The sequence below is a fragment of the Cnephaeus nilssonii genome (genome assembly GCF_951640355.1).
Source record: "Cnephaeus nilssonii genome assembly, chromosome: 14".
Lineage (NCBI taxonomy): Eukaryota > Metazoa > Chordata > Mammalia > Chiroptera > Vespertilionidae > Cnephaeus > Cnephaeus nilssonii.
In genome coordinates, this window is record NC_137085.1 from 6,963,411 (window position 1) to 6,986,512 (window position 23,102).

A 23,102-nucleotide genomic window follows, 5' to 3' on the forward strand; every position below is an offset into this window, starting at 1 on the left:
GGACAGATCAGACTTTCTGTTCCTCTCCATGAGACGGCAGTGGCTTCAACAGACTCCTGCTGAGGATCTCAGGCTTAACTTGGGATGAGGAGGGGAGACTTAGGGAGCAGGTGCTGTGAAGAGAGAAGAAAGACACTCTTTGATGGGGAGATGGAGGTCTTAGAGTCACTGAATGTTAAAAGGTGATGATTTTATGCCCTCTATGCTGAGTAAGCCAGACATATGGCTTCTAGTCCAAGTTCTTTATGATCTGGCCGCCCCTTTTCAACTTTATTGTCAACTCTTCCCCTTCATGTAACCTTCACTCCAGTTACATTGCATTCTTTACCAAACCAAAGTCACACTTTCTGCCTTTGAGTATGACCCTTTGGCTTTTAAGTAACAGGAAAAGCCCTAGCCGGTTTGGCTCAGTGGATAGAGTGTCGGCCCGTGGCCTGAAAGATCCTGGGTTCAATTCTGGTCAAGGGCACATGCTGGGGTTGCGGGTTCGATCCCCAGTAAGGGGAGTGCAGAAGGCAGCTGATCAATAAATGATTCTCTCTCATCATTGATGTTTCTCTCTCCCACTCCCTTCCTCTCTGAAATCAATAAAAATTTTAAAAAAGAGAGAGACAGGAAAAAAAAAAATGATGGCACTTATTCTGAGCCAGACTCTGTGCTAACCTATTTGCATAGCATCTTATTAGTCAGGATAAGCCAGGCTATGTTGCGGTAACAAACAACTCCAAAATTCCAGGGTCTCATAATTGCCAAAGTCTATTTGTCACTCATGCTACCTTGTCAAGGGCACGATGGCCATGGCTTGGCAACGTTTTTTCTTTCTTCAGGACCCAAGCTTCTGGAGCCGCTTCTGGGACATTGCTGGTTGCGACCACCTTTTCAGCAAGAAAGAGTGTGACAAAGCACGAACTCCCACTTAAGAGTTTCTGCCTAGAGATTCCTTGTTCTTACTTAATGTCCCCTTTGTTGTGCAATGATATTTCCAGCATGGAACTCTCAGTTTCAGCTCTCCTGCCAATTCTTCCCAGGTCTCTTCAATCAGACACCCACGAAAGGTAATCTAATTGGCCCAGCCACAGGTCATAGGTTACTAGCCAGCATCTGATTGGCTTTTATTGGGTCAGGCCCTTTCCCGGGTCAAGTGGCTGAGGCTAAGGTTATGAGATACAAAACATGACTTGGAGGCATCAGAGCACCGGGAGACGTGATTGTTGTCCCTCATAAATACCCGCACACATGCTGTGCCCTGCCCCTGGAATAACCAAGTTCTAACTACAGTAGTAACACAGCTCCAGGTACGCTTATTGTGTGTGCTGTGCTAACTACATTTAACCTTCACCACAACCACGTGACGTAGGCACTGCCCTATTTTAAAGACGGGGAAGCTGAGATTCAGTGAGACTAAGGGAACAGCCCTCTGACTCACATCTTAAGCTTCAGGGCTGGTACTTCTGAATGAAAGCATTTTACTATACATACTAGAGGCCCGACGCATGAAGATTCGTGCAAGAATAGGCCTTCCTTCCCCTGGCTGCTGGCACCCGGGACCCGGGCCTTCGCTCTGGCCGCCGCCTTCTGCCTTCGCTCCAGCCCAGAGCCGCCTTCTGCTTTTGCACGCTGCCCAGAGGCCTTGCCATCTTTGTCGTGTCAATTTGCATAATCCCTCCTTATTGGCTGTGGGCGCCGCCATCTTTGTCGCAAAGTGATGGTCAATTTGTATATTCCATCTTTATTAGATAGGATAGCAGGAGGTCTGATGGCACCTCTTCCTGGAAGCCCCCCCTGATTCCCTCTTGTTGAAGTGGCTTCTCTTTACTGAGCCTTTCTCCTGCTCTCAGGATCTGAGCACATTTTGCCTTGTGCTAGGTCTGAGGGTTGCGTGGAATTCATCTCTGCATCTCCATTGGTTCATTCATTTGTTCACCCGTTCATTCATTCATTCATTTATTGAATATTTATTGAGTGCCAGGCCCTGTGCAAGGCACTAGGGATACATTCAAATAGAATCTCTGCTTTCACAGAGTTTATTGTCCAGTGGGGAAGATAGACATTAAACAGATAATGACACCACTAATTATTTAATTACAATTGTTATAAATGTTATGAAGAAGTCCGGGGGGGATAGGAGCGTCTATAACAAGGGACCTGACTTGAGAGGAGATGGGGACGACGCCTCTGGGAAAACAATATTCCAGCTGGGTTCTGGAAGGGGAGGCAGGAACTGGCCAGGGCAAGAAAAGGTGGGCGGAGGGGGAAAGGGAGAGCTTTCAAAGCAGAGAAAACAGCTGGAGCCAGGCCCCGAGGCTGCAAGGAGGTGGTAAGCTGAGCCTGAGCACAGCGGGCCAGGCGGGTGGGGGAGGAGGCCGGGGCATGCCTGGCACCGCTGTTTGGACCAGTCACCCTGCTGCCTCCGAGCTGCCAGCCCAGCCAGAGGCCCCTGGCCTTGGCTGTAGGGACTGGAACAAGGGGTTGTGGGCATTTTGTCTCTGGCAAGCCGGCAGCTGGAAGCGGCTGCTATTCTCTGGCCGTACCCCATGCTCCTGGGTCAGGAGGAGGGAGGGGTGGAGGACGTGCACAGCACAGTTTTTATATATGTGGGGCCATAATATTTAAGTGTCTTGGCTGTAAGCCTGCGACTAGGTCCCCCGACAGCCCAGCCTTGCTCGGCACGCTCTAACAGCTGTCTGTAAAACCCGTTTATGGAGCCTCCATAAATTTCCCAGCTGCTGCAGACACCGGGCTGGGGACAAAGAGTCTGCGGGAGGGAGGCGCGGGAGGGCTGCAGCGCCGGTGTCTCTGCTGGCTGGTCCTCTGGGCCCCGGCTTGCCCCCTGCCCACCGGGGCCGCCTTACCCTAAATTCTTTTATTGAAGCTGATCTTAACATCGACCCCGTGGGGCCTGGCTGGGCAATCCAGCTCGGCACAGACGCAGGCACTTTCAAGATTGCAGCAAAAGGTACAGTAAATCAGAATTAAGTGTCATGATAGTGATTTGAACTGACACTGTTTTCACCTTGTCCATTTACTGGGAAATATATAACAGGAATAGATTGAGCCTGTCATCCCGGACCTGAAAAATACAGCTGTTAGGGTAGGAAAGGCAGCTGGCACCAAGGCAGTCCCAGTGGACAGTGGGGTACTGTGTGTGTGTGTGTGGGGGGGGGCTTGTTGTCAGCATCCCATTGGGGTGAAACCTTGTCCGGAGAACACTGAGAACCAGGCGACGCACGGACCCTGCGGCCAGCTCCGTTGTCCGGAGGACTCCAAATGCCCAGACTATGGGGCATTTTTTTAAAACTTTCTATAAAGTATAGCACAGATACAGGAAAGTGCACAGATCATATGTGTCTCGCTTGATTGGCCTTCACCAACGGGATACACCAGTGTACCCCACACCCAGGTCAAGAGACAGAACAGAAACCCCAGATGCCCCCCCCCCCCCCGCATGCCCTCCCTCCCCCAAGGTGACCACTAGTCTGACGTCGCCCGCTGTGGATGGATTTTGTACGTGGCGTTTTAATGAGGGCGTTTTGAAATTCCCACCTGATTGTTGGCCTCCAAAGAAAACAGGAACCTCTCACTTTTAAAATAATATAGAAGGAATATGAGCAACGGATACTCTCATCTCTCCTCCCAAACTTCCCACGGAATTTTGGCCCCAGTTCAGAGGCAGGGTGAGGGAGGAGGGGGAAAGAAAGAATCTGGGATTGGTATGAGATGGGGGTGGGGTGGGGGGGGCGCCGAGGCAAAGATGGGTAACTGAATGGGGGAGGGGTGAAGCTGGGGACTCGGGTGGGATGAGGAGGGGTGGAGGGTCAGGGAGGAGCTGAGGCTCAGAGATGGAAGAAATTCCAGGGTTGGAGTGGGCTCAGGAATGGGGGACAGGGACAGGATAAAGGTCAAGGATGAATTGGGGGTCAGGTTCAGGACACAGTCAGAATGAGGATGGAGCCACGTGGGAGGGGTTCGGGGAGGGAGAGGGTGAGAGGGTCTGATGGGCCCAAACTTTAGGATGCAAGACACTGAGGTTCTGGGGCCAAACCCCTAGCAAAATGCAGAGGAAGGACAAGCCCTCTGCAGCCAGGGCTAAGGCCGCTTCCCTCCCCATCCCCCCAGCCCCTGGCAGCCCTGGGTATGGGGGACTCTGCCTCCCAGCCCCTCCCTTCTGGAGCTCCCCACCCACCCAATCCTGACCGTCTGGAGAGCAAGTGGGTGGCTCCAGCGCCACCAGCAGGTGGCCTCCAGTATTGCTCTTGTTGCCCTGAGCTCTGGCTCTGGATGTGCCTAGGTTTGGCCACCACCCTCAGCCTCATCTCTCCTGCTGGACCACGAACTCCGCCCTGAACCCACCCTGCTGGGCTGCTTGCGAGAGCCCCCTGTACAACCAGGCCAGCTCCCACCCCCAACGTCACAGCTGCTCCCTGAGGTTCTGGCTGCTGGCCTGGGACCACCCATACACCGATCACCCGGGCACTGTGACCTGACCCGAAGTGTCTCCTATTGCTGGAGGACACCCTCAGGAGGAGACATCCTCACAGGTGTGGACAGTTGTCCTTGTCAACATCCACCTTCAAATCAGTCCAACCCGCCCGAGCCAGGTACCAAAGAGCTTGGCTCAGGACGGCTGCTTCCCGCACAGGACGCCCCTTCCAGCCACTTCCTTCCCACCCCGTCTGCATCCTGGCCACACAGGAGGGACACCCCCTTTGCTCGGGCTTTGCTTCCGGTGCTGTGACCTTCAGCCCCGGATTCCTTCCGCCTTTGGCCACCTCCAGGGGACTTGTCCTCAAGACCCCCGCTCGGGAGTGGACTGGTTTCTCCCCCTGTGAGACAAGACAAGAGGGGACTTGTCCTGGGGGACTCTGGCAGGACATTCCTTGAGCACCCTGTTGCCACTCACGCTCCCAATGAGGCACCACGGCCACCTCGTTTGATGCCAGTCTCCCAAGAGACGGCCAGCTACATGAGGGCGGGGTGCTGCCTGGCTCCTGGATTAGAACTCTCTCAATGCCCGGCACAAAGACGCTGTTTTACAAACGGCAGTTTCTACTCTTTGGGTGCCGAATGGCTAAAAGCACAGGCGTGAAGGCAGGGAAACCTGGACTTGAATCCTGACACCTCTAGAGTATCCTCGAACTGCAGTAGGCCTCACTCTTACCATCTGTAAAATGGGGCAATAGCACCTTACTCCATGGGGCTCTGTGAGGATGGACTGCAACAATGAATGCCAATGTTGGCGCTCTGCCTGGCACACGGGAAGAGCACTCAACAAATGGTTATTATTCCTATTTTTCTCTTACGAAGGCAACAACCACCGGTGTTTCTTTTCCCAGAATCCCTTGGTTCCAGCATCCTCCACACAGCCTTTGAGGTCCTACTCTGCCTGAAGCAGGCATTTGCTCACAGCCTTGGACTACACGCTTAAAGCCTCCGTGGGCTCATTAGAGCTTCAAAGCCAAGGCCAAATGTTAGCAGACCCTTCCCCTTCCCTCCGATCCACAAGGGCCTGACTCTACGGCAGGACTGGAGAAGGCCAGTCCCTCCCTTCCCCGGTCCTCCCTCCCCATCTGCTGGGCCCTAACCTCGCCTCCCCATGTCCGACGGGCAGTCGGGGCCAGCCCCGAGGATCAGCATGGCGAGGGAGCAGGGCCGGCTGGCCTGCCCAGAGAGGCCGCCGTTCTGCTGATGAAGGGCCTTTATCGACCTCCCTCCGCAGACTCCTGCGGCATCACTCACAGCCCCGGGACGGGAGCCCATTCATCTGGGGCCTGGAACGCGAGGGGGCTGGGATTTCTCATTCTAGGGCGACGCGGAGTTCATATCAGGAAATATTAGTCTGATGAGTTCCCTGCGAGTGGAAGGACTGTCAGGCATTAATCACGGGCTGGGGGGAGGCGGCGCCGGGCCCTCGGTCCAACTCCCCAGGGTCTCATCCTTTCTGGGAACTTCAGAACCTCGCTGGGCATGAAGACAAGGATGGAAATTACCCTTGAAGTACCTCGGCTGCTCTCTCGTGCTCTGGGAGGCCTTTCTGCCTGGGGCTAGAGCCCCTCGTGAGGACCTGGGCAGGTGGCTTCACTCCCCGAGTCTCAGTTTTCTCGTCTGTAAAATGGATGGGTATGTCCCCAGAAGAGGTCAGGTACATCAGCTGCCCAGCTGGGTGTCCTGTACACTAGTCCTCCCCCACCTCGGCCCCCCGCTGTGCTGGCCTTGTTCACAGCTGTGTCACAGAGTCCCTGGACAAACTGTCCCCTCCAGCTTCCATGCGGTTGGGACCCTTAGTGGACCCGTCCCTCCACCTCCTGAGTCCAGCAGAGGGTGTTCCCCAAAGGCCCTGCATAAACAGGGGGCTGCGAGAGGCTGGCCACGGAGATTCCCTCGGGACCCACCACCTGGATGTCTGAGGGACAGAGACCCAGCCCTCCGAAGACTTCATGAGTTCAGCCATGGGTGGGCGTACCAGCTCCTGGGTCCTGGGGCTGGTCTGTTACCCAGTGCCTGGCACTGAATGTACCTTGGTGGTTCCAGGCACCAGCCGAGCTCACCTGGGGGGCCAGGTGCCCTCTCGGACCCTCTCCTGGCAGCCAAAGCCTCTCCCGACCCCGCCGTGGCTCTAGCTGTTTGAGGGCAGAGCACAGACCAGTTTGTCTAAAATTGCTGAGGGCCATGACCCTCTGACCCCCACCCCAGAGGGTCACCCCCTCCCAGCTGGGAGGCGGGACACCTCAGGAGTCCTGAGGCTTTTGCCTCTGCCCCTGTCTCCCGAGGGTGAGGCTCTGAGGCCGCTGCCTTGGCATTCAGGCACCACCCGCGGGGCAGGGTGACGGCAGAGGTGAGTGTGCCCGGAGTACAGCCGCCAAGCCAGGCATGTTTGACAGCTCTGCCCAGGGAGCCAACAGCCTCTGTGACATTGCTGCTCAAACGGCGGCCTTGGGGCAGTCATAAAACTGGGGGGTGCCGCCCAGCGGCTCCCACCCCTCCCAGTGGCCTGTCCTGGGGAGAGGACCACTGCAGGGAGGGTTGGGGCTCTCCTGGCCAAGGGGTACAGAGAGGCCCAGCAGTGCCCACCCAAGCCAGGCTTAGCGAGGATGTGAACGCCTAGCTAGGTCAGGCAACGGCCCAGTGTGTGCACCCGCACACGTGCAAGAGAGTGGCAGGTGTTCACTGTATGCCCCTACGCTTGTGTGTGTGTGTGTGTGTGTGTGTGTGTGTGTGTGTGTGTGTGAAAATGTTTGTGTACACCAACGAGTCAATGTTTGAATGTATATGGATTAGTGCAGTGGTCAGCAAACCGTGACTCGCGAGCCACATGCGGCTCTTTGGCCCCTTGAGTGTGGCTCTTCCACAAAATACCACGGCCTGGGCGAGTCTATTTTGGAGAAGTGGCGTTAGAAGAAGTTTAAGTTTAAAAAATTTGGCTCTCAAAAGAAATTTCAGTCCTTGTACTGTTGATATTTGGCTCTGTTGACTAATGAGTTTGCCAACCACTGGATTAGTGGATGTATGTCTAAAGATAAGTGTATTTTATTGTATGAGTGTATCTGTTTTTGTATGTCCTGTATGAGTGTGTGTGTGTGTGTGTGTGTGTGTGTGTGTGAGAGAGAGAGAGAGAGAGAGAGAGAGAGAGAGAGAGAGAGAGAGAGGGAGAGAGAGAGAGAGAGAGAGAGAGAGAGAGAGAGAGAGAGAGAGAGAGAGAAAGAGAGAATTATAGAAACTATGCTTGTATGTCTGGTCATGGAAGTTTGCATATGACTTGGTTTCTCTGCGTGTTCCTCATAAGCATTTGTGTGTGTTCCTCTGTGTGAGTATGCCTCTGTGTGTGCAAGCACATCTATATATATGTGTCTGTGTCAGTGAACGTCGCAGCATTTTACTCAGCAAGTATTTATCATGCCCCTATGTGTGTTAGGCTTTGTTCTCAACGCTAAGGACATCGTATTGAAAAGACAAAGTCTCTGCTTTGAGCACGTCCGATTCCAGCAGGGAAGACAGACAACAAACTAGCACTAAGGAGAAACTTAAGTGGGTCAAGGGTAGAGTCTGACTGGGTGGGAATAGAGCGGTGATTTAAGTAAGAGGGGGCAGGCAGGGCTTCTCAAAGTGTGACTAGAACAAAGAAACATGTGTGCAAACCTGGGGGAGGAGTGTTCAGAAAGAAGGCAGGGACGCCCTGTGTACAGGGGTGTCCTGGACCCCGAGGCTGGAGTAGAGCGAGGGGGCACGAGGCCTCAGAGTCCCTGGTAGGGAACTGAGATGTTATCTCAGGAGTCCAGGACAGCTTTAGGCGAGGGAATGGCAGGTTCCGATTTAAATCTGAAAACACTCCCTTTGGCAGCTCTCTGAACATGGCCGGTAGGGATGGAAGAAGCCAGGATCTGCAAGGAGTGTAGGCAAGCAAGGACGGCTCTGAGGATCACCATGGCAGCGGGGGGGAGGGGAGTGAGGGGGGTGGGGGAGGGCATGACCAGTGAACGAGACAGGACCTATCTCATATATAAATTTTATTTTGAAAAAGTCCAACCCTAAGAAAAAGTTGACAGAAAGGTGTCATTTTAATAAACGCTCGCCTCCTCAACCGTTTAGAGTTCGCAACATTAGTTTCACCCCCTCTCCAGCTACCGGTATTTGGGAGTGAGTTGCAGACATCATCACACCATTTCGCCCCAAGAGGTTTCCGAATATCTTCTGAGGGCGAGGACCTTCCCTTACCTAGCCACAATTCCATGATCACACCCAAGAGTCTGACATCCGCTAAAATAATACCTAACGTAAAGTTTAGATTTAAATTTCCCCCATTATCCCAGTTTTGTTGTCTCAAAAGCAAGGGTGTCTTACAAGAGTGGCAAGGACATGTCAAATGGACACAGACGATAGCTTGGCCGCGATGGCCAAACTTTGAACAATTGGAGCGTACAAAAGAATGACGACAATAGTAGACTACAGCACACTGAATTATAAAGTAACCCATGAATGCATACCAGTACTCAAAGAGAGGACAGGAGGAAAAATTCTTTACAGGACAATGTAGAATAAAAATAGAAGAAATGATACAATTAGGAAAATTACCATTTTGCCATCACCGCGGCAATCACTGATTCAAATGAGGCTCACGAATGGATATTAGAGTTGTTGGATAAAACGTTGGGGACACAAGATATTCACACCATTTCAAAGTATCGCTCAACAGATTACTTTTCAATTCCAAGTAAGAAAAGTTTCCTTTACAGAGGCCAGAATCTGGCAGACACCACCTTAAGCACGGGATCAAACTTGGCATTGCAGATGGTGGGATGTAGGGCATATTTTGAACGTAGAGCTGACAGGGGTTGCCCTTGGATTCAACATGGGATTGAAGAGAGCAAGAAGAATCAGGATGAAGCTCCAGGTTGGGGCTGGATCAACTGCTTAAATGCTGGTGACATTTGCTAAGAAGGGAAAGGTTGAAGCAAGAGCCCGTTGACGAAGAGGCGATGAAGCCATCCAGGCTGGCTGGCTTTGCCCGGTTTGGGATGCCCATTCAGGTGGAGTTGTCAAACAGACATCTTAGTCTATGAACCTGTAGCACTTGACCGTGGTGAAAAGGAGAGATGGAATTTCAAGAGGCGTGAGTATACAGGTAGCCCTGGGCTGGAACGCTGTAGTTTTAAAATCATTTTCATAATGAAAAAACAGCTTTAATTTTTCCATTATGTGATTTATAGATACTTTTAAAAAGACTTTTTAAAAAATAGAAGTATATAAGGAACGAATTAATACTCCCCGAACCTCACCACTCCCATTTTGATGATCATTCCTCAAACACTTTCTGTTATTCTGCCTCCACACACCTGTTTGTACATGAATGGATCAATCCATATGTGTTTTTTTATGGACACTTTTAAAACTCTCTTGAAACACTTTTTTTTAAAAATCTTATCCCTTTTTCTATCTCCCTAGTCCTTCCCTAATATTCCAACAGCCAATGTTAAATTTGGTTTGAATCCTTCCATACCCTCTTATATGCCCCTGCACTCATATATAGATGAAGCTTGCAAGTCATTGTCAAAATGGATCATATTACATTTATTTCTTTAGTTTTTCAATGAATAATATTGTGGAAACTCTTGTAAGTGTGAATCTGTTCTTTTTCATGGCTACATCTTATTCCATGGCACAAATGTTCCGTGATTTAAATATTATCCAATTATGGTCTCTTCCTAGTTCTTTGGACACTATCAATATTTCTGCACTAAACACCTTTGTAGATTCCACATCTGAGTGCTTCTGCCTGCTTCTACGGAACAACTTCTTATTAGTGAGATGGTTGGGTTGAAGGGAATGTATATTTAATGTTTAAAATAGATTTTTCCCCATATTGCTTTCCAAAAAGGCAATGTCAATTCTCTTTTTCACCAGTCACATATAAAAATATACTTTTCCTTTCACCTCATCAGTAATAGGTGTTAACATTCTTTTGACATTTTGCCAATCTGACGGGCAAGGAGTTACTTCAATTTGCATTTCCCTGAGTACTAGGAGGTTGAGCCATATGTTTACTGGCCATTTGGGTTTACTCTTCTTTGAGCCTGTTCCTATCCTGGAGACGTTTTTCTACTGGATGCTTTGTCTTTTTCTTAACAATTTGTAAGAGCTCAGAATTAACTCTTTATCTGTCATATGCATGGCAAATATATTTTTCCCAACCTTGTATTTGTCTTTTAATTTTGTTTATGGGAACCTCTAGCCATTAAAAAAAGGTTTAAATTTTATGTCATCAGAGAGCTCCACCTCCAATGGTAGAATACCTTGGAAAAAGTGATTTCCCTGACAGATGACAATGATAAACCCTGGGCAAGACATTTTAAAGGGCCCTAGCCAGATTGGCTCAGTAGATAGAGTGTCGGCCTGCAGACTGAAGGGTCCCAGGTTCAGTGAATATATGCAGTCAAGGGCACATGCCCAGGTTGCGGGCTCAATCCCCTGTAGAGGGCACGTAAGAAGCAGCCGACCAAGGATTCTCTCTCATCATTGATGTTTCTATCTCTCTCTCCCTCTCCCTTCCTCTCTGAAATCAATCCTATATAATAAAAGGCTAATATGCAAATCGACCCAACGGTGGAACAACCGGTTGCTATGACGCACACTGACCACCAGGGGACAGACGCTCAAGGCAGGAGCTGCCCTCTGGTGGTCAGTGCACTCCCACAGGGGGAGCGCCGCTCTGCCAGAAGCCGGCCTCATGGCTGGTGAGCACAGCGGCGGGAGCCTCTCCCGTCTCCGCGGCAGCACTAAGGATGTCCAACTGACGGCTTAGGCCCGCTCCCTGTGTGGGCCTAAGTCGTCAGTCGGACATCCCCCAAGGGCTCCTGGACTGCAAGAGGGCACAGGCCGGGCTGAGGGGACCCTCCCTCCCCCCCCACCCCCCAGTACAGGAATTTCATGCACTGGGCCTCTAGTAAAAATACATTTAAAATATATATATTTAAAAGGCTATGTAAAGGCACTGAAAGGGATCACAATCAGGCAGAAATTGGAGAGACTAACACTTGGAGGAAGGGAACAATGTTGAATGAGTTTCTCATTTTTACTTCTTTGTGCCTAAAGGCTGGCCCCGGGCAGTGCCACGTGAGCCAGCTAAAACCTGGATAGAAACCTGCATTTTACTTGTTGAGGAACCAGAGGACAAATTTTGGGGCTTCCATAGTAGTTGGAAAGTGAAGGAGGAAATTCCAGAAAGGAGAAATCCATGGAGGGGGTGTTTCAAATTCTGCTTATGAACTTTGCCCAAACCTCAGCGTCTTTTCTGAACTATGAATTCAGTGGAAAAACTCTGAGAAGCCTCACTGTGCCTTCTGAACAGAGATTTCAGCTGTGCCCACCACAGGGAAGACCGAGTTTGGCATTTGAGTTCAGCCAAGTTCACTGCCTAGTAAAAAAAATAACATCAACAATCTTCCAGAGCAGTGGTCGGCAAACTGCAGCTCGCGAGCCACATGCAGCTCTTTGACCCCTTGAGTGTGGCTCTTCCACAAAATACCACATGTGGGCGCACACGTACAGTGCCATTGAAACTTCGTGGCCCGTGCGCAGAAGTCGGTTTTCGGCTCTCAAAAGAAATTTCAATCGTTGTACTGTTGGTATTTGGCCCTGTTGACTAATGAGGTTGCCGACCACTGTTCCAGAGGAACATCACAGAATCCAGAGTCCCTACAACGTATCATGGATAGCGCCCAGGATTCAATCCAAAATTACTAGACATATGAAGAAATATGCAATGTGACCCATACTCAAGAAAAAAGGCAATCATGGAGACCAACCTCAAGGTGACCCAGATCTTGGAATTAAGAAGCAAGCATTTTAAAGCAGCAAGCAGAACTATAACGTTGAAGGACATGAAGGAAAATATGCCAGTAATGAATGCTTAAATAGAACAACTCACCAAAGAGATAGACTATAAAAATAAGCAAATGGGAATTCTACAGCCAAGACGTACAATATCAAATAAAAAATTAACTGGGTGAGATTAAATTTTATGTAGTAAAACGTGATTCTATTTTTTTTTAAAATAGACTTTAGGTTTCCTGTCACAGGTAAAAATGTCCCCTCTAATCCCTGGATTCTGCATATATTCACCGAAAATCTCTCCTAAGGTTTTTATATTTTATTTTTACATTTGTCCTATTAATCCATTGGGATTTAATATTTTATATGGTGTGAGGTGAGGCTCCAACTTCACTGTCTTACAGATGGATAAGGTGCTTTTCTCTCACATTATTTATTAATTCACCTTTTCTTTTTACTGAGGTGGGATATTTATTATGTATTGAATTATCATATATACCAAGATGTATTTTTGGGCTCTTTATTCTGTTCCAAAGTTTTCTGTCAACTCAACAATCCTATTCCCACACTATATTGTTGGCCTCTAGTGGCATTATAGTACATTTTAATATCAGGTGAGATCGACTCCTTTAAATATTTTTTGGCCATTCTCAGACACTTATTTTCCCACATAAACTTTATGATCATTTTATCCAATTAAAATGGTACTATAACTGGGATTACATAAAATTTATACATTAGTGTTGGGAGAATGGACATTTTTATATTAAGATTTTCTATCCACCTGCATCCTTAGTTAATTGTTAACTTCTGTTTCAATTAAGGACTCATTTTTATTTAAAAAATAAAGATTAATGACTTAAAATATGGTTTAAAAACAAGGTAGTCAAGCTCAAGATCGTAGAACCAGCAAGTGCATTTCACACGCCTGCTCTTCATCCTCCCACTTCATCTCTTGATACGTTCTGTTATCTCAGCCCTAGTTCCTCCCTCATTCATTCATTCATTCATTCATCCAACTTTTGGTGGATCTGTTATAGTCTTTTCCAAGGTAAGAGTTCCTTTACCCCATTTCTTCCCACCCCAATAAAACCACTTTTATATTCCTAAAAAATTGTATCCAAAATTATGATATATATATTCCATTTTTCATATTAAGTTTTTAAATGAATTTTCATAATCCAATGGTTAGGGAGATGGGTGAGAGACTTTATTTGAGCCCCGGCCGGTTTTCCTCAGTGGTTAGAGCGTCAGCGGCTCGCACTGCCCTGGAGCTGCAGTTCCCTCTGAGCCGCTGCCTCCGCCCCTCTCCCCCATCCACTTTCTGGCTTCCAGGAATCCAGTGACAGCTTTGGCCCCCAATATCTCTTCTCCTGGTTGTTTTCGTCACTGTACATGTATCTCCTGTTTCTTTCTTTCCATTCATTCTGGTGGCATCTCAGGAGCAAAAGGCGGTGAGCACACCTTGAAATGAGCCATCTTTAAACAAGGTCTAGGCTGATCTGCGTGAAAGGCAAAACCTCACCACCTCTCCACCCTCCACTCCCACCCACTTTTGTCTAAGGCCCTTCAGTGGCTCCCGCGGCTCCGGCACATGGCCTGCCGGGACCGGCTCGGTTTCCCTTCAGCCTCATCCTGCTCCTTCTCCCTGGACCTGCTCCAGCCACATGGCCTCTTCCTCCTCCTTCCTCTTGACTTTTGTTGTTGTTGTTCGTCCTCACCCGAGGATATTTTCCCATGGATTTTTAGAGAGAGTGGAAGAGAGAGAGAAAGACAGGGAGAAACATTGATGTGAGAGAAACACCTGGATTGGTTGCCTCCTGCACGCGCCCCGACCAGGGCCCAGGCTGGGGAGGAGCCTGCAACCGAGATACGTGCCCTTGACCGGAATCCATGTTTATTCCTTTTCTAGTCTGTTGAGCTCCACAAGGAAGGGGACCACATCTGCTTTATTTGTCGATACCGTCAGGGCTTAGCACCACTGGTCGCTTACTCAACACTGTTTAGTAAAAGAAGGAACGCGTCCCTTAGCTATGGCAGTCCGAGTATTGGTGTCTGTGTGTGTCTGTGTGTGTACGTGTGCAGCAAAACTTTCCGGTGTATGTGTGAGTGGGAGCAATAAAAAGGAGGCCCACTGAGGAGCAGCAGGTCAGGGGTGATGGGCCCCTTGTCTCCTCTCCAGGCCTCCCCACTCCTCCCTTTTCCTTCCCCAGCCCTCCCCTGCCCACCCCGCACTGTCCGGCTCCCCCAGCAGCCTCCCATCCTTGCTCGGTGGCTGGAGGAAGACGCTGGTCTCCAGCTGCCTCCGCTCGGCTGCCCTTGTGCAGTTGTCTGCCAGTTGTGCACGCCGATTACTATGAATGCCACCATCTGGTACGCCACGTGGACATCATAATCTTTTCTTAATTACATTAGCAGCGCAATCAGTTACTGCATTACAAGGCCGGCGATGAGCTTTTAAATCTTGGTGGAAATCATAAATAATTGCACTAAGTACCAGGCGCCAGATGTGTGTGCCAACTCTGGTTGCACTAGATAAATAGTAACCTTACAAGAGTGTTAGACAGCAGGCGGTCCGGCCGGCCACCAGGCCACGCCACACCTGGGGCCCTGGTGCGGGAGAGCCCCCACCGCCCATGCACCTGAGGAGAGGCCAGGGAAGGACTCAGAGGAGCCCTGTGAGCCTGTGGGTGCCGGGGGGGCGGGGGGGCGGGTGGAGAGAGAGGTGTTCTCAGAGCCAGAGCCAGAGCCAGAGTGGGCGCAGGAGGAATGTGGCGAAAGACAAAGGGAAAAATGAGGTGGGTGGACGTGAAGGGGGAGCAGAGAGTGGGAGGAGAGCAGGTGGGTGGGGGGGGGAGGACAGAACAGTGCGGAGAGAACAGGGGCCCAGAGAGAGAAAGGGAGCGGGACACTGAGATGGAGACAAAGAGAGGCCCAGAGAGAGAATGCCAGAGACGAAGGAAAACAGGGTGTGAGTAAAATGTCCCAGATGTGTGGCGAGGCTGAGGGAACAAAGGGAAGGCCTTGTTTCTTCGGACCCTTTGCTCTTGGCTGGCCGCTGGAAGGGATCCCAGGACCAGCTCAGCAGACATATGGTCACAGGGTGGATGAGGCCGTGGCCGGGCCTGCGTGGCCTGCTAGCAGGGTGCTTGGGGCTGTGGGAAGGAAGCGCTCCTCCGTTCTCCATCTTTCTGAAAACCTCCTGAGTCGGAGAGGAGGAGGCAGGACATAGGAGGTCCAGAGGAAGCAGCTCTGGCTCGTGCAGAGGTGGCCACGGGAGGTACTTGATGCAGATAGAAGGCCCAGGATCAGGGGCGTCTCTCCGAGGGCGTGACTTTTAAGTTGAGACATGCATGACGAGTCACAGTTAGCCAGGTGAAGAGCAGGTGCAAGAAGGGAAGAGTGTTCCAGGGGATGGGGCACAGGATGTGCAAAGGCCCAGAGGCAGGTAGGAACTTAGCATGCTTAAGAATCAGAGAGAGAGAGAGCAGAGAAATAAGGGAGAAAGGTATAGAACTTCAGGTAAAATGGATGACTGAAGATGTGTCTACTTCTACTCCCGCCTGAAATCTCTCAAATATATAATAATTTTTTAATAAAGAAAGAAAAGAGAAAACAGAAAGGAGAACGTTACCAAAGAAATAATACCAAAAAATTTGCATAATTAAAGGACATGAATTTGCAGATTGAAAGCAAACAATCCAGCCCAATGAAAAAAGGCCTGCAATTAGTCACGTTATTGTGACATTTGGGAACACTTGGAATAAAGAGAGATCCTGGAAACTTCCTGAAAGAAAGAAAGTTGTGTACAAAGAACTGGAAACCAGAATACTATTGAACTTTCCAATAGCAACCCTGGAAGTCAGAAGACATGAAGCAAAGATTTACAAATTATAAGGGAAAATAATTTCCACCCAAGAATTCTGAATCTCACCTCGTCATCCAAGAAAAATAAACATAGTTTCAGACATGCAAGATTAAACAAATATATTAGCTCCTCTGTATGTCTCCTTAGGATGCTACTGGAAGACATACTATAGCTAAATGAGGGAGAGAACTAAGAAAGAGAATAGCATGGGGCACACGGAATGGAATCCAGTAGAAAGGCAAGAGGAAAACCTGAAATGATGGGAAGGAAATGTGTCAGGATGACAAGTTGTGTACCAGGCAGGCCTTGAGACAAATCCCCCCGGATTATGGCAGGAATATGGAAGGCTGCAGGAGGGCTGAATCCAGTGAAGAAAAGACAATGATAGGTTACCTGAGGAGTCTGACCATATTGGGAGGAGTTTTAGAGCTCATAGGCAAGTTTGAGGCTGAAGTGGTGAAAGGGTCACAAAAACTAGGCAAGTGAAAAAAGCAAGGCAAGTATTAACTCTGGGAAAAATAAAATTGTACAAAAAAAGAATGTATGACTAGTACACTACCTGGCTCAGCTGTGGCAAATATTTACATAGCCCCAATTATGTAAACATTAGTGGCCCAGTGCATGAATTCATGCACACTGAAAGGAAATTAATTAGAAGGTGAGGGGCGGGGGGACTGGGCTAGGCAGGCCGGACACGCCCTGGAGCCAACCTCCTATGGTCCCTCCCTAGCTGGGTGCACCTGAAGGGTGTCTGTGGACTCCACAGCTCAGCTGTAAACCAGATTTGGGGCCGACAGTCTCCCAGCAACAACATAACCCATGGCCGAAGGTGGAATCATGAGGCCCCGCGAGGAATCGGGCTCCCTCCTCTCTGGTCCTGGGGTGCATCACCCAAGAACCACCGCTGCCAAGTCACCACAGCTCTGCAGCTCCTGCGTTGAACGTCTGCCCCCTGGTGGTCAGTGCATGTCATACCTACTGGCCGGTCAGCTGGTCCAACAGTGGGACGGTAACTTAGCCTTTTATGTATATAGATTAAGTATTCAACTAATAAACATGGTGATATAATTATGTTGGAAGGATGTGAAGAGGGGATGTTTAGTGTGATGTAAAGAACTAAGTCCTCACCATTCTTACTGGAAAGTCAATATATAGTTCTTTAAAAAGGTGGAACCATCAGCATAAAAAGTTGTTTTGACATATAGTACCAAGCTAAATAGCAGAAGAGATTGCCAGAGAGTTGAAAGTTGTCTCATGGGAGGGGAAAACTGAGGATGTAGCCTGGACCATTGCTTTTTATCATAAGCATTATGCTGCTATTTGACTCTTTTAAAACATGTGCATGTACTTAGATATACATTTTAAAGTTCAATTTAAGAAAAAGAAGTCAGGAGGTGGTTAGAAAGGAGACTAGCAAGACGAGCAGTCACCAGGCCCGGCAAGGCCACACGGGCCACCTTAAACGGTTGGAGCTTTTCCCAAGAGCAACGTGGAGTCACAGAGGGTTCTCTCAGCAAGGGAGTGACAAGGTCAAAACTGTTTTTCTGGCTCAAGACTTCGCTTCCAGTTGCAACATTTAGGGCTGACCTTCTTCCCAAGTCACCCAGGACTGAGGTAGGGAGAGATGGCTTGCGCTCAGGTTCGCACCCCGAGCTGGGGCCCTCCTGCGTTGCAAGGTTCACAAAGGCACACAATTTTGAAGGCCAGGTGCAGATCATCGGGGGTGGGGGAGTTCTCAAACTTGAGTGGGCATAATAATCCCCTGGAGGGCTTGACAAAACACTGATTTCAAGGCCCCACCCTCAAAGTTTCTGACCAATAGGGTTGGGGGTGCTGTTTGAGATTTTTGAGTTTCTAAGCAATTCCCAGGTGATGCTGAGACTGCTGCCTACGAACCCCACTTTGAGAACCACTTTTTCTGAGGGAAGGCACTGCAAAGGGAAGACAAGCAATGGGGGCCAGGCAGGACAAGGACAGACGGAGGCAAGCCCGCGTTAGATACTGGTTGATGGAGAACATCTGGCCAGGATGGTCCAATGTAGGAGGTGAAGATGGGCTAAATTTGTTTGCTCCACCAATGCCTTTAGCACAGCCAGAACGTTCTGAGTTCATTCTCTCTCTCTGGGAGCTACCACAAGGTAAGAACTGTGCCTCCTGAAGGGAGAAAGGGAATACACAGGAACACGGAACTACAGGGACATCGCCTACCATTGCAGAAAAAGGCCAAGTAGAAAGTCTCCTTTGAGGTCCAAAGTGAAGTCTGTGCCTTGAAAAGCACACGGTCAAGGTCCTGGTCCTCACTAGAACCGGCAGAACAGGCTACAGGAGCTTCGGTCGCAGCTTTAGCTCAGGCACCTGCTGAGAGCAGTTCTGTAGCAAAGTAAGGTGTGGTGATGGAGAAGGCAGCTTCCTGAGACCCGTGGTCCTCATATATTTCGCTGCATATTACCATGACCTGGTCCATGACCCATCCAATTAATATTTTATTTTTAATTGATTTTAGAGAGAGAGAGGAAGGGAGAGGGAATAGAGAGATGGAAACACCAATGAGAAAGAAACATCGATCGGCTGCCTCCTGCACGTCCTGCTGAGAATCAAGCCTATAGCCCAGGCATGTGCCCTGACCGGGAATCGAACTGTGACCTCCTGGTTCATGGGGTCAATGCTCAACCACTGAGCCACATTGGCCAGGCCACAACTCATCCAATTATATCAGAATTTCTGGGGGTGGTACCCAGACATCCATCCTACCTAATAAAAAGGTAATATGCAAATTGACCATACCTTTGACACACCCACAGGCCACACCCACCAGCCAATCAGAGCAAGTATGCAAATTAACCCAACCAAGATGGCTACAGCCACAGAGAGCAAAGTTTCCTAGGTAACAGAGGAAGCCAAGCTTTCTGCCTGCCCTTGCCAGGCCTAAGCCTCCACTCAAGCTACAAAGTTTCAATTATAGAAGGTAAACAAATTCAAACAGAATGGCGGCAGAATGGAGCTTGAGAGAGCAGGCCAGGGTTGCCCCCAGCAACAGGGGAAGCAAAGCTTTCTGTACACCCTGTCTGGGCCCACCCACTTAAGTCTACAAAGTTTCAATTATAGAAGGTGTATTAACTGCAACAGAAATGGCTGCCAGCTGCTGAGGGAGCAGCAGGCTTGGCTCCGCTCCAGGCTACAAAGTTTCAATTGTAGAAGGAAAATAAATTCCAGATACCAGGGCCTCCAGTTGGGTTGCCAGGGGGCGTGGCAACCACAGGCCCCTCGCTCAGTCCGCCTCACGCCCCAAGGGAACCCCCACCTGATCTGGGACACCCTTCAGGGCAAACCAGCTGGCCCCCACTCCTGCACCAGGCCTCTATCCTATCTAATAAAAGAGTAATATGCAGATTGACCATCACTCCAATACACAATATGTCTGCCCCCATGTGGTCAAAGATCCTGGCCCCATGTGGACACAAGATGGCCACCACAAGATGGCCAGCAGGGGAGGGCAGTTGGGAGGGACCCAGCCTGCAAGGGAGGGCAGTTGAGAGGGACCAGGCCTGCAAGGGAGGGCATTTGGAGGTGATCAACCCTGCAGGAGAGGGCAGTTAGGGGTGACCAGGCCAGCAGAGGAGGGAAGTTGGGGGCAAACAGGCTGGCAGGGGAGCAGTTAAGCATCAACCAGGCTGGCAGTGGAGTGCTTAGGGGGTGATCAGGCTGGCAGGCAGAAGCGGTTAGGGGCAATCAGGAAGGCAGGCAGGCAAGCAGTTGGGAGCCAGCAGTCCTGGATTGTGAGAGGGATGTCCGAATGCCCATTTAGGCCCGCGGGCAGTCGGACATCCCTCCAGGGGTCCTAGATTGGAGAGGGTACAGGCTGGGCTGAGGGACAACCCCCCTCCGTGCACGAATTTCGTGCACCGGGCTTCTAGTATTTTTATAAAACACCTCAGAGGACTCCAAAGTGTAGCCAGGTTTAAGGATAGGGCCTTGCTATTCAGCATGTGACCCGTGAACCAGCAGCTTGGGTATTAGCTGGGAGCTGATGAGAAATACAGAATCTTAGGGCTTACCTCAGACCCACCCCACTGAATAAACATCTGCTTTGTGTCATTGGAGTAGACGTAAGTGTCTGAGAGGCAGTGCTGGGGGGGGGGGGGGGGCGGGGGTGTCAGGCGGCTTAGGCCTAAGCAGTTCCAAAGCAGGAGGCACTGGCAGCAGGAGCTGGGACACAGCTCCGGGACCACCCGCTCCACGCACGGGGCTGTTTCCTGAGAGAGAGCTCCCACCATTCAGTTCATCACGGGCGTTCCTGAAACACCAGGCTCCATGGAACCACGCTGCAGGGAAGGGGGGTGACTTCGGACAAAATTCGCCAAAATGTTAAGAGTGGCAACCTTGAGGAAGAGGGATAGTGGAGCAGGAAACTTGAGTTTTTGTTCGCTAGTTTTCTGTACAATTTGAATTTCCTAAGTGAGTGAGTGTGTGTGTGTGTGTGTGTGTGTGTGTGTGTGTGTGTGTGTTTGGGAACTGTTGAGGATTATGTTGAGGGTGGGATTATGGGATATTCTTTAACATCTTCTTTATTAAAAAATCTAATAAGTGGTATTTTTAAAAAAGCAATATACAAAGCAAAAGCTATTAGAAATACCAAGATGAATTTGGCAAAATCAAAACCTAAATAGGATACCTTAATAGTATTGCATTGCTTTATCTTTGTCACATCAGGTAGGAATAGGAAAAGAAATAAAAATATGGAAGATACAAATAACTTCATTAATAAGGCTATTTACTAGATATATTTAAAATTCTGTAATCTACATACACAGGATACTCAATCTTAATACATTTTACTTAGCATTTTTAAAAAATGAAACATTTTCTCGCCCACAAAGGAAATGTTAATACCTCACCAGGGGCGGAGGACAGATTTGACTTGTTAGCATTGATCCTTAGTGCCTAGAATGGCTGCTGCTACAAAGTAGGTGCTCAATAAACATTATTGTTGGAGGAAGTCTATATTTTCTCATTTAAATGCAATAAAATAAAAAATTTATAATGAAAGTTCGAACAAATGGAAAGCTCAGAGCATTTGGAAAAGGAAAGAAATTTCCTCTCAAATAATTTCCAAAGTCAATATAATACCCATTGCAACTCGATAGGATTTTTCATGGAATTTTACAAGCTGATTCCAAAATTAATCTGGAAGAGCAGATGTACATGAACCAACCAGATAAATATTAAGCATAACCTATTTTCATTCTATAAGACTAATAACTTTATAAATTATAGAGATTAAAATGGTGTGATATTGGTGGAGGAAAAGACTATTAAATTAGTAGATAATACAACTGAGCAGAGAGTTCAGATATATCCTGTCCATCGATATTAATCTAAATAAGATACAATGTCAAAAGCATGAAGGAATTACATATCATTCAATAAGTGATATTGGGACAACTGCCTCCCACTGAGAAAATATAAAATTAGGTCCTTACTTCACACTATTCATAAGGAAAAAATTCCAATGGGTTAAAGTCCTAAAAGCAAAACACAAAACAACTGTGTTAGAAGAAATAGAGGGGACTGTGCTGTCAACTTGAGGAATGGACAGTTTCTTAGACAAAGCACAGACATCAAAAGCCATAAATGCAAAGTTTAATAAATCTGACTACTCTATAAGCTTTAATTGTGGTGTAAGAGAATGACACCACAAAAGTTTCTGAAAAATAACAAACGTTAAAAATATTGACCATCTATTTAAGAGACAAAGGATTAGGATTAAGAATAAATACAGAATTCATACAAGTCCGTAAGAAAAAGATGAACCATCTAATAATAGAAAATGGACAAAGGACATGAACAGGCAACTCACAGAAAATAAAATACAAATGGTCAGTAATCATACTTAGAAAAGATATTTCTTTCACCAGTAATCGGGGAAGTAACTGCAAAGTAAAATAGAGATACTGTTTCCCACTCATTAGTTTAACATATTTTTCCAAGTTTGACTATAACAAGTATTGGCAGGATGGGGTAATAGATTCATACATTTTGAGAGGAAATATAAAATGTATATGAGAATGTACCTAAAATGGCATTTCCGCTTTGGAGGGCATTTGGACAGGACCACAGTGAAAAAGTGCATACTCCATAAGATGACAATTCCACATGTTCGCTTCTCCCTTGGAGAAACATTGGCCCACATTCCTAAGGCAGCTTGCACAGGATGTCGACTGCAGCATTCTGTAACAGCCAAACCTGGAAACAATCCAAATGCCCCTCAAACGGAACGCGGTTGGACCAACTATATTAAATCCATACTGCGCAATACACTGCAGTAGTTAAAGTGAATCAGTTTGATGTATAGACATGGACAGGAAAAGATGCTTACTATCGACCAAAAAAAGAAAGGTGCGGAACATACAATATGATGCCTTCTATGGTTTTTAAAAAACCACAGCAAAAGACACTATTCTCTTTCCTAGTTCATATACATATGTGCCTAAATGGTCTGGAGTATCATTCAGTACAGCCAACTGAGGTGACGGGGGAACCCTTCTGCTATCCCCTGGAAACTTCCTAGAAATCCTGTATAAAATATCCCCCATTTTCAAAATACAGACTTATCAATTCTCTCTCTCCTTCTCTCTTTAATACACACACACACTCACACATGAGGAATGCACAGATAGTGTAGCATTTAAAAATATTAATGCAATTAGCCCAGTGATATAGTAAAAGTGAAAAACCATAACGTCATCAGATGTGGGGGAAAGCATGTGATAAAACTGCATGCTTGCCCAGCCAAGGTGGTTCAGTGGTTGTCGACCAATGAACCAGGAGGCCATGGTTCGATCCCCAGTCAAGGCACATGCCCAGGTTGCGGGCTCCAACCCCGTTGTGGGGTGTGCAGAAGGCAGCTGATCAA